The following is a 13,164-nucleotide window of genomic DNA, read 5'->3' on the forward strand; positions in this document are numbered from 1 at the left end:
TGGGGCACATACGTTTGTGTGTGTGGGGTGTACATGCATGCAAATGATTTACATTGCAATGGCCTTTCTCCAGAACACCTCATTCACTGACAAAAAATTAAATTCTCATGGGAAATTAATGTGACTTTAGACATGGCATTTCAGAAACATGCAATATTATAACTTAATTTTTGTACATGATTACTGTATACTGTATTATAAGATTTCAAACTAGAATAAGAAGTGATCTCAGTGTACACATTTCCAAAATATTAAAAATGGCAGAGCATCTGGAAGTGACATTAGTATCATGGCTGTATTACATTTTCCTTTCACCTTTGGCCTATCACTAATATAATTATTTAGACAGCACTCACTTCTTTATAGCCTGCTAGAGTCTGTACATGTACCCACATACAAAACACTGCATTCATAACTTTGTAATAAAAATGCTAATTTAAGGAACAGTCCCTCAATCCCTAGTGTCACAATACCATGTCTTGCTTACAACAAAGCCATTGTTAGTAAGAAAGCATTACTTACTGAGCATACTGGTAAATTATTCACATATATGTGTTTTGCCATAAAAAGAATGCATATGAATAGACTAAAACAGACAATAACAAGTATGCTGTATAGTATTGTGCAGAAAATCTGCTGAGTTCAGCACAAGCACCATTGCAAAGGTTAATGATACATTTCTTTGGTATATTTCATACCCTATACTTTTTTTTACATTTTAGGTTTTGGGTTTATTTTGAAAATGCAGAGTTTATCAAATTATTTCTCTGCAAATGTTTTGTCTGGTGCCTTATTTCCTGCATTATCATACTTCATGGTTTTGGAATGAAGAATATAAGAGATGTAATAGTTAAACATAACACTGATGGGATAATTCATTATTTTAGGGGAAAATATAAGAATTAATAGCAAGAATTAAGTTTAAAGTTCTCTATATATGTATATACACAGAGCACTCTGTGCCATTAATTTACACATAGTGGCAATGCAACAAACTACCTGTGCTTTGTCAGCAAATGGTCTATTGTGATCAGTGTACCACACCAGTAAACAAACCAAAAAGAAATAAATAAAATAAATACATAAAAAAATAAATAAATAGTTGATTTCCCTGGTCTCTCCATGATATGGGCAGCTATGCCAGTCATGCCTTAAAGTGGTCTTTTCGTCCTTCATTCTTACATTAATCCATTCATCCATTCATTCATTCATCCATTCATTTATTCATTCATTATATAGCACTTTTTCCATCCAAGAACTAATGATTACCTTTTTAAATAATATTATCCTGTACATGACTTCTTAACAGCACAGTCATGGTGGTTATCTGTTTTGGATTATTAATATCTATTGTTCGTCTGATGACCTTTCATTGCAGCGTGTACTGATCAAGTTATCTTTTCCATTTGTTCTTAAGACTTATATTCAAATAATTCCATAAATCATCTGGAGTATTATACAGATGAAAACGAGGAAGATGAAGACAAGCTAAGTAATAATGAAGGTAAGCTTTATCCATGGAAACTACATTCCTTCATCTTAGGAACAGAGAAATGTCTTATGCACCCAGGGATCCTGAAGTAATGATGAGACAAGTTGTTTGCAAGTTCCTACAGTGGATAAGTTACAGTTATTTTACAGGTTACTTTTGGAATAATAACCTATAAAGATGTTTTCTTCTAAAACACCATGATTCTTTAACAGACATGTGTAACCTTTCTAGGTATGACTTCCAGGATCTGAAAGGAAAGCACAGGCCTTGATACTGGACCTGTTGACAAAGTAAACACTGGATTAATTAGTATTCATTATGTCTGTATTAATTATTGAAATACATTAAGGTCTGAATTCATTCCTGTTCCTTGCCACAGTTTTAATAGCACATTCAAATATATATATTTTTTGTTTAGGTCATGTACAGTATATGCATTTGCATAGTACACAGTAATGGAAAATGCCGACAGACCTAAAAAACATTGAAATTCCTGGAGATGACAAAATCTCAAGCATCAATCTTCTCTTCCATCTTGTTTTGCAGGGAGGATGGCCACATATTCACCCTCAATGTGGGGGAAAGGCCCCTCACAACCCATGAACTTACATAACTATGACTTTGCCATACCTTGGAGAAAAATGAATATTCCAGGGAATGGCAATGTTGTACCTGGCATATGTAAGCCTGTTTTTTTTTTCCATTCAGTCTCTGTGTTTTGAGACTGACTTTGGTGGGTCCAAACATTTTAAATGGTTATCATCTTTCTCACAGTATCCTTCCCTATGGAATAAGCTTACTCTCCATAAAAAAGTTAATCTCTAACACTGTTTTAAAATAACCTCATGATGTGGATGGGAAACTATTAATTTACCCCTGGACTCACCCCATATAAGCAGAGAAAGCAGGTAATGAGAACAACAATTACTAGGCTGCAAATAGTCTTTACCTTTGAACCTGAGAACTTATTTCACTGAATAACAAAAGCAGCACATACACATGTACACCTCTAAAAAACCTTTTTGAAACTCAGCTGACATTATATTTTAAGCTGGCCTTTCTCATTCTCCAACATATTTTCCACACTTTTATGTTGCTATATTTCTACAAAGCAAAGATTTTCTATTTACTTATTTAAATCAGTGCAAACTTTCTTGTCAAATTCCTCACCAAAAATAACATGCAGCCCTTACCACACAAACATCTTCCTTCTAGTATGCTAACTATTCATGCATACCTTATGAAAAACTATTTATGAAAGTTAAACATGGGTTCCCAGCCATTGATGCCCTCCCATCTCAATTGCTGATGATTGCTGCTGCCTGTTTTGCATAGTGCGTAACAACACTAATGAAGAGCTCCATTATGGATGGACTTGTGCATTACTGCTAGAAACACTTTCTTGTGCCTACCCTTCACAAAAGTAACTTCTTCACATCGATGAACAGTCAGCATCCCATTACCTTACTTCTTCCTGCATCAAAATCATGAAAACTATGCCTTCAAACACCACATAAATTATCTCTAGACTTATAATCTGTTATCCTATCCTACATGACTTCAGATGCATTCACTCAGCAAATGCTGCTCTTGCTTAACTGAAGGAATATGTTTGTGGTTGACTTCATGCTGGTAATTTTATCAGCCCAGTCTTATAAGATGTATCAAAAACAATTTATACTGTTGAACACATTTCTCATCAAGTACCATTAGATGGTTCTCCAGTTGTCTAGGGTACAGGTCTCAAATTTAGAAATGGAACTCTACCACTGCACCATGACATCCTTTTGTTGTTGTAGTCCCTGATTCAATACTTTTCTTTAGCACCTTTGAGAACATAGCCCAGTGGTGCATCACACTGAAATAGCCAAACTCATCCGGTAAGAATATGACTCCAGCATTGTGATAAGAGAATTTTTGTTGAGCTTTTACTATTTAGCTTTGTTATGTACAAAGCATTCTTAAAATAAGTCAATCATGCCATGAATTAAGAGAAGATGAAATCATCACAGAACTAAGCAGAAAAACATGAATTGTTGGACAGGATCATAGGATCATAGGATGATACTAAACCATTGGCCCTGTAGCCCTTATATACCTAGCCAAGAGTTTAGCCCATGTTTAGACAAGTCAGCACCCAAAGCCCTGGTCCAGCATGGACACAGGTGGAATCCCAGGAGTGTATTTTCTGTTTCTCATCCAGCTATCCAGGTTGCCCTTAAAAAGGGATAATGAGGTACTCTCCTTGACATGGCGAGGGAGTCTATTCCACAGATGGGGGAGTCTCTGGGACACAAATCTGTCCCACCAACAATAATATTGATATCACAGACCAGGTTGAAGCAGCGCATATGGGTTGCTTGAATGGAACTTGACTTGCGGATATACAGCATTCGCATCAAGGTGGAGTTTGAGATTGCTTTGTATGCCAAATAGAAGTCACCTCTGAGGAGTCTGTAAGAAACTGAGTAGACAGACAGGGCTTTTAGCCTATCTGTGTAGGGTAAATGTTTGAGGCCCTGGATTCTCCTGGTGAGGAACTTCTGTGGTCTCTCTAGCTGCTGCATGTGCTTTGCAAGGTACTCAATAATTAGCTTATAAGGAAAGAATACAGGGATGTTATGACCTCTTTGCCCCTGGATGAGATACCCTTATTTATGACGTGGGCCTTGTAAAAAGCTTTCCATACAACAGAAGCAACATGGTTGTCAAAAGTCAGGTTGCTATCAGCCTGGGTGCCCAAATCTCTCACTACTGATTGTGTACATAGGATGTTGTTATTAATGTGATAATATGTGTGCATGTCCCTCTCCCCAAAGTGAATGATGATGCATATTTTGGCATTCAGCTTGAGGCCATGTTTGTGGCACCAGTAACCTGTTTGGGTGAGACCCTCTTGGAGGATGCCCATATCACTTGGGGAATTGATGACTGCACCCAGCTTGTAGTCATCTGCAAACTTGGACAACCATAGCCCACTGGTTTTGGCCTGCACCTCAGAGAAGTATATTTTGAATAAGACTGATCCTTGGGGTATGGCGCTCATTATAGATCTACTTCTTGAGGTGGCTTCCCCTATTTTGATTATGTGGGTTCTATCAGTCAGCCAGTTTGCTACCTATCTGGTAACATATGGATTGATGCCTAGCTGAGAGAGTTTGCCTGAGTGGGGAATAGTGTTGAAGGCTTTTTCCAGGTCAGGGTAGGCAGTGTGCACCATCTTCCCCTCATCCATGTCTTTGGTGACTGTCTCAAAGAAGTCGACCAGATTTAACAGACATGACCTCCCCTTGACAAAGCCAAACTGTGTGGGGTGAGTATTTGGAGGTTGCCAATGTCCCTGTTGTTGAGATACATGATGATCCATTCCATGGCCTTGCAAATCAGGCTAGTTAGGCTGATGGGTCTATAATTTTCTGGATCTGTGAATGCTCCAGCTTTGTGTAAAGGGATGACAGTGGCTGTCCTCCACTCGGCTGGGACAAAGCCTGTCCTCAGGCTTTGGTTGAATAGGCTGCCTAATGGTGCTGCATGTTCATGCCTGAGCTCATGTAGAGTGCAGCCTGGGATGTTATCGGTCCCATGGAGGCTGTATTTTTTGCCTTTGAGAGGGCAGTGATGACCTGTTCCCTAGAGATAAGGGGCGAGGGGCATGTACTGTGAATGCCCTGATTTACTGATGGGGGACAGAGGGGAGAAGTTTTCATTGAATCTATCAGCCAATAGATGGGCTATCAGCATTTGTGTATGTGATGCCCTTGACCACCACTTCTGAACAGATCTGGGTGCTTCCTTTGAGATTGCAGACATATGTAAAGCAGGCCTTATGATTTACTCTAGTAGATGTGGCCAATTTAGACTCGAAGTTGGCTTTAGAGGATTTCACTAGTGCTCTTATGTGCTTGTTCAGGCTAAGGAGAGATTGCTTCCAATTGGGCACCTGCTCCTTCTTAGTCCTGGACAGCAATTGTTTCCTTTTGTCATATAGTTTATTTATTGCAGATGTCCACCAGACAGGCTTGCTCTTCCTTACAGATGATGGCTTTGTCCTGTCAGATATTCCTGATTCCATGCATATATATAAATGCTCATGTAGTACTTTGGTGTAGATTTGGGCATTGGTGCCAGTTCCTACAGTGGGGGACGGCGCTGTGAAGCTGTTTATACCATCCCTCAGGAGGTTGTAATCAACTTTGGAGAAGTTTTTTTTTTGTTTGACCCAAGCTGGGGGGGGGGGTCATGGGAGATGGTGACTTCGAAAGTGACTACTTTATGGTCGGATCTTACCAGGGACAATGATACCATAGGGGTGCTGCAGTGGTTATTCATGTTAGTTAATACCAAGTCCAAGACATTATTTATGTAAGCTCCTTGGTGCATGTGATAAGTGTGTAGCACTATAGTATAGACATGTAGATAGGTAGGGGTTCTAATCTCACCAGTGGCAAGTGTCTGTATGTTTGCAGGTTATACCATTTATTTATATATAGGTGAATTTATCTAATCTGGTATACATATTGAGCAAAATATTTTTGTAATGTTTACCTATTTTGCTGTAACCTAAGGTTTTAACTGATGTCCATATAAACTTTTACAATCATAAGTTGCATACCTCATTTACAGTGGCACTATTTAGCATCATCTCTCACATTAGCATTCTTTTAGAATGAATTAAAGCCTCATTTCTCATCATAACTATTCAGTTAAATGTTTTCCCCAGCCACCTCTTCTTAGATATGCATAGCAAAAGACAGATTTTTTTTTACTTTGCAAAAGCAAGGCCTTCCACTTCTTTCTACCCCAATGTGACAACAGCTGTTTTTTTGACTGAATCACATTTCACTGAATCACAATTGACTAAATGCAACTGGCTGAAATTCATTTGAAAGAAATCACATTGGCCCAAAATTGTAAGTAAATGAAGTAGTGACTGACAGTGAGTTTCTCTCTTTTCTCAACTGTTCTGTGACAGTGAAGTTATTATATTTATGTAAGAGAGTTTTGGGGGACAATGTTCCCAGTATGGGGAGCAGGACAGTTTGCCCTCTTGCAAAAAATATTTTAAAGATATGTTTTGTGTAGTAAAACTTTCTATGAAATATGTAACAATTCACTGCATGCGTTTCTTCTGTTTCATTCACTGTTTGTGACTGTAAAGTTAATGTATTTAAGTAAGGGGTTGGTGGCATAGAGGGTTTTTTCCCTACAAAAATCATTTTATGGTAAGTTTGGTACAATAACATTTTCAATCAAATGAGCTTCTTTGAATTGAGTTTTATGTTCAATTTTTTCAGACATTTGTGGTTTTGTGAAAAATGATTCAGTCAAAATGACTACACTCATCTTCTGGCATACTCAAGTATGCAGTCATGACATTTCTGTTCATTTTATGTACATATACGAAATTCCTAGTTATTATCTTAATTTTGTTGTTGCCATTCTGAATATGTTGAGTAAGATATCAATAGCCTACCAACTATCATTTTTATTAAATTTGGATTATCTACAAGGCTATCCTTTCACAGCTTTTTGTTGATAGTTAGCACTTGTGTTCTCTTGTAAAGTATACTCCCACACCTGTGCATCAAAATTTTTAATCCACTGTCTCTGTTTAGTAGACCAAAACCATCAGAGCCACTGGAACTCAGTCTATATACACAGGGTGAGTGGTATGTACCTATAAGCCTGCATTAAGGAAGCATTTGTTCACTGCACTTTAATGGAGATGGGCGATACAAGATTACAGACAACACTAGCATGCAGTAGGTTATGCCATGCAGCTTTTTGTTGGATAGAGACCAGCCATCCATCTGTTTTATCTACTTCCTCCTAAGCTGCTAACAGTAAAATATTGCAAACATTTGTATAAGAACTGTTTTTGGAGGTCCTACCTTCCAGCATCTTCCATTACCCAGTGCCCTCTCCCTAATCTGCACAGTAAGTCGAAGAGGAACTAGGGATTTCTTGCACTCATGGTATATTTATAGTAGATAATGCTTTCTCCATGACAGCAATGACATTAGAGTGGTTGTACAGTGTGTTCTACCATAAACATACCCTCATCCATGAATGACCTACACTTCTTTTTCACTTTATCTGTCTGATCTAGAGCTTCTAGCATCCAGAGGAGTTCATATTCAGCCAAGAAGGCCACCCTTCTATCTTGGGATGATAGCGCTATCATTAAGCTGCTTGTTCCCTTTGTGACCTCCATCTCCAGAGACCAGACTCACTATTTTAATCTGGGTAGTCTTAGGCCAAGTAGTATCCATCCTGACAGGATACTGAACCAGTATGTTACCCATAATGTTAACAAAATCTCCTCCTTAAACCACTATGTGACTTAAAGTCACTGGTTCTTGAGATGCCCCTTCTAAGTTATCAGCAGAAAATGGAACAACACTGAATATAGCAATTATACAAATACAATTGCAAAATGCTAATGCAGTTCCATCTGCAGAATGCCAGTTACCTTACTGTATATCAGCTGAAAGCATAGGTCTGAGAAAGTTGTTTTCAGAATCATCTGAGAGCTACAACTACAAAGGATACTGGATTGCTGTAACATAGTATTGATTCATGTTCAAGTTGAAATGTTTTATAGTGCTTAATTAACTAAGTAATTTATAATAAATTACAAAACTAATTATGACAATAGGATTTAGAACAGCCAAATAGAAACATCTAAACATGAATTAAATTTACAGTGGATCTAATCTCCACTGAACAAATCACAAAGCAAAGAAGTGAAACACACAAGCCGACACATGAAAAAACTAGTGGGAAACAGCAATGTTGTAAAAAGTAACACTGGTTGAGATTACTGGAAATGGGAGCCAGGCTTGCCAGAGAAGCAGTTCTGATTTACACTCAAATGTGAGATAACTATTGTGTAACTGCTTTTATTTTTTTCTTACAAAAATAAATGGATGAATTGCCAGTGTACAATGGACTTCTCATTTACCCATGTTGATGCTACATCAGAATTGATATTTTTTTTAAGTAGAGGGTTATCAGAGTACAAATATATATGTTTATGTATAGTGTATGTGTCTATATATTTTGGACACTGTTGGATTCCAGAACTTTCACTCATTTGTCATTGCAATTGTTTGAGGCAATCACAAATTAATTTTTATTTATTTAACATTTGTTTAGCAGGAAAGTCCAACTTGGATCAAAGCCAATTTTCAGTGGAGGCCCAGGGAGAAACAATCCAGGTGCATGTCTTTGTACATGGAAGGAAACTGGCATACCTGGAGGAAACCCACATAAATGCAGGGAGGACATGCAGAGTTGGCATAGAACGCTCCCCCACCCAGAATTGAACTGGAGAACTTCTAGCTGTGAGGCAACAACACTACCACTGCACCACTGCACCATGCCCAAATGAGTCAATAGCTTATGTAATGACAAAAAAAGGCTGCAGTGTTTCAGACAATCAAGTAAGATGATCTGGAAGTCCTAAGTGGGAAGTAGAATAAAATTCTGTTGTTTTGGCACAGAGCTGACAATATTCAGATAAATCAAATACAGAGTAAATCAAATGCAGTGGGGACAGAAAAATACTGATGTTTCAGCCATGACCTGACAATGTCCAGATGGAGCAAGCAAAAAATAACAAATGAATCAACCCCAAATCATACAATTTTAATGAAATACCTAAGTGCAGTTGGGGTTAGCATAAGGGATATGGTTTTTACCTCACAGACAAGAGGTATAGGGTTTGACTCTCAGAAAGTGAAATTGGCTAGGTTTAAAATGGTCCACAAGGGAAGCTAGCCTAGTTTTCAGCTATGAACATATGAGCTGTGAATACTGCACCTTGTGACCTTCAGACCTAAGAGTTCATCTGCTTTGAGGTGTATGGCTAGGCTTGTTAAGGCCATAGTGGATGTTAGCCTGGTAACGATCTATGAACCTGAAATAATTACAGCTAGCAGAGTTCTGTAAACCAATAAGACAATTCAGCAGGATAACACTGACATCCAGTACAGTTATCCTTGCCACTGGACCAACAATAAGTATCTGGGCAGTTAGCTGCCTAATTCAAACCTGGAGTAATCTCTCCTTTCAATTAGTATAACACAATGATGGTGATTTTTAAATGCACAGGCATCCAGTGCAGAACATCTGTGAACCTAATACTGTATTAATTACTCAGTAGGAAAAACAAATACTAACCCTTGTCTGGGAATTAAACCCAAGATCCTCTGAATTCTGTGTGGTCATCACTGCCACTGGATGTAAAGAACTTCTTCATGATGAACAAAACTTAGCAGAAATGCCAGTGCTGATAGCCACTGAGTAATTCCTCACATGTTTAGACAAAACATTAATCATTAAGATGCCGTATTCTCACATGCCCTCTGATTATCAGTGGCCTGGACTGCCCAAGGCCCTATGATCCTTTAAGTTGGCTGTCCTTACCTGAATCTATATAGGTTCCTTCATTTGTTGAAACCATACCGTAGTATAATTAGACAGGAAGGGTACAGCTTGTCCTAAACTTTCCATATTGGAGTATCTTAAATCCTGTCATTCTAATCTACATTATCTAGTAGATTGTTGGTTGTCTTTCAGGCTGGGATCTTCTTAATAGCCTTAGAGTAGAGATCTGATTTTTGTTTCCCTGCCTGCACATGAAGTTGTATAAATTGTGCATGAGCTCAGTCCTTTTGTAATGCATATGCATATACCATGAATGTGTTGGTGTTTATCTGCCCTGCATCTAATGTCTTAGGAATGTCAGCCCCGTTGTTTTTATGCTTCCCCACTGACCAGCTAATGATACTGATATTCTGACTCTGTAGATGAATCTTGATCATAATCTGCATAGGTGACCTACCTCTGTGCCATGGGTCACCAGCAGCACCCTAATAACTCATTATATGACTTTGCATGTTTTTCGTAAATGGTAGAAGTGTCTTCAGGTGTGATATGGTAGAAATGCATTAGCAGGTAGAGAAGGTGTTTAAGGAGTTGATAATGAAGAAAAAGTTTCATGAAAATTATGACATTTACTATCCAGGTAGTTAGTATCAGATAAAAAATGGTGAGAAATGACTACATGTATCTGAACCTGTACTGACGTATTATTTATCTCTATGAATAATCTCTTTTATTTTCAGAGGAGAATAATCCTGGGAATATGAACAAAACAGAGTATGATGATGTGGAAGGAGATTTCCCTGTGCTGGAAGGTATATCAACAACTGTTATCAGTTCGTATCTCTCTGTTCTCATAGTGCTGTATTTTAGTAATTTGAAATGTGTAATATAGAATAGTTCATATGCTGTATATAGTACTTTCAATTGTTAACATCACCTGCTAATGTTATCTGACTACATTACTATCAAATTTGGGGAAATAGCAGCTTCTGCTGAATGTATGAAATACATTAATATTAATATATAAATGCCAGCTCCTTGTTGCAGAGGGAGGAAGCTCTAACTGTGATCCAGATGATCCAAGACTTATTAGTGACACGTGTTTGATGGAGCAGCAAGCTGGGGGGAGAGAACTGCCTGTGGTTGTTTTACTCATCAAGGGGAGAAGGAGGCAGATTGACATGCTGCTTAGATTCCTCATACCAACGGGAGGAATGCTGCAAGCAGGAGTCAACGCAACACAGCTGCATAGCTCAGTATCTTCATAACCAGATACACTGAGGGATGTGGGTGCCACAACGTGGTACTGTGGGAGTCTGTGAATGCCAGGCTCCTGTATATTCCAGACTGTAACACAGACGATAATTATGCACCTTTCCTGGCTGCCTGGAAGATGGCCTATCATTTGCTTGACTCTTGCCTCAGCACTAAAGTGTTTTCAGAAATGAATGTTGATTGGCTGGAAGCAGCTTGATGGTAGGCAGGCACTGAAGTCAAAAGAAGAAAGTAGCAGAAGTATTCAAATATTAACAATGAGTGCATGTCTACATGCTTTCTACATGTTCAATGCAAAGTGAAAAACATGATTTACATGTTTCCATTTATGACATGGCCCTCTCACGGTATGTGTATGATTCATTATTTTCATATTCAGCATGGTGTTAATTTTGCTTAAAAAAAAATAATAACTTTTTTTGTTTTTTACCATATTGGTAATTTTGCTTAAAAATAACTTGTTCTGAAAACACAAGAAAATATGTTTGAATATTAGTATACTGGAATGTTTCCTAAGAGTCAGATGTTGATAAAAAGTCCTAGAAAAATGTTTACAAAAGTATTTTGATTACTTATATGAACTTATTGTAGTTGGCTGGCTTTACAATTATAGATGATAACATTGAAATAAAGTATGTGGCATTTACTGAACTGAAACTGATAATACTGTGATTTGCTATCTTGCATTCCTGAAGTCCCAGGTATTGATGATCTTTCATGGATATTTTATAGGATACACTTACGATGATGCTGAATCAGTACCTGTCATCAGAGGTGACCTGGATGGTGCTCCATCTGACAAAATTCCTGCTAGTGATTCTGGCATTACCGAAGACAGTAAAAGTATGTTGTAGAGGTGAGAAAAAATTTGTTATGGTGATCCATCCTGCCTCGGTCATTTCAGATGTTCCAAGTCGTCAGGTACACTGAACAAAAAGAAAACAGACATCATAACTGCCAGTTGCTGCAAGCCATGATGTTACCTCAGGCTTGCCTTATTACTAATATTATGATTTTTATTCCAGTCCAAGTTTATTCCATTTTCAATCCTTTTGTTCTCAATTGTCTACAAACTGCTAGTGAAGTTCCCTCTACTTCAAGGATACTTCTTATCAACTAATATCAGTCACAAGAAGAAGAGTGCCTGTAGTATGGTGGGAACAGATTTTGGGGATATTTCATTCTTCTTTGTAACCACAGTGAATTAAAACACACATACTTTGTGGTGCTGCAATGATGCCTGAGGATTCCTAATCAAACTTGACAACAGAACCTAACCCCACTGTAGCTGGAAAGTACACGTTTTTGTTTTTGCACTTAAATAAGAGTGTGGTGATTTAAATACTTTTCCCTGTTTTTGTGCTGTGATGGACTTCTACATTTAGAACTGGTTTAACAAGATATTTCCTGGTGAGAGTAGGGGGTACTGCAATTGTTACAAGTAAAATTACATTTATTACTGATTGCAAGGGCAGTGGGTTGTTTAACTATCTGGTAAGCTGTATGGTCTGGAATGTTCTTTAAACTCAAGGTGTCTGTAGGCATTTCAGCTCTGGTCTGCAAGGCTGTGACCACAAAATGGTGCCTTGGAATACCTAATTGGACTTGACTTCAGGACTGAACCCCAGTACATCTGGGAATTGTGGTGTCTTCTACAGCAGGTCTGTGCACTGTTGAGAACTATTTATGGCATTTTCAAGTATTTGTATAAAAAAACTTTAAAATGTTGTCACTTCTGACAGTTACTTATTAGGTCCTGTAATAACAGAATAACAGTATCCAAGTGGACACAACCACATATTCCCACAGATGACTGAGCACAGATGCATGCAGCTGTGGATGCACAAACACAGTTATGCACCTAAGAAGATTTGCAGAAATGATATCACTGAGGGTTGAGTTCCCTCTTCCTCTAGTCATATTGTTTATTTCATATTTCACTGCTTTTGTCAGTCGTGGGCATTATGACACTAGGTCTAATCATTGCTGTGATCTGTACTGTTGTA

At 38.0% G+C, this 13,164-nt stretch overlaps 1 long non-coding RNA gene across 1 annotated transcript in view; it reads left to right on the forward strand.

The window, feature by feature from the left end:
* The first annotated feature begins 1,417 nt into the window (after positions 1-1,417).
* Positions 1,418-13,164, forward strand: part of LOC122808696 — a 47,903-nt gene continuing 36,156 nt past the window's right edge. Inside the window, exons 1-3 of the long non-coding RNA XR_006365814.1 lie at positions 1,418-1,504; positions 10,624-10,695; positions 11,891-12,014. This is a non-coding gene — a long non-coding RNA (uncharacterized LOC122808696). The remainder of the gene's footprint in view (positions 1,505-10,623; positions 10,696-11,890; positions 12,015-13,164) is intronic.

Source organism: Protopterus annectens, chromosome 8.part0, assembly GCF_019279795.1.
Source record: "Protopterus annectens isolate FY-2018-M chromosome 8.part0, PAN1.0, whole genome shotgun sequence".
In the NCBI taxonomy this organism is placed as follows: domain Eukaryota; kingdom Metazoa; phylum Chordata; order Ceratodontiformes; family Protopteridae; genus Protopterus; species Protopterus annectens.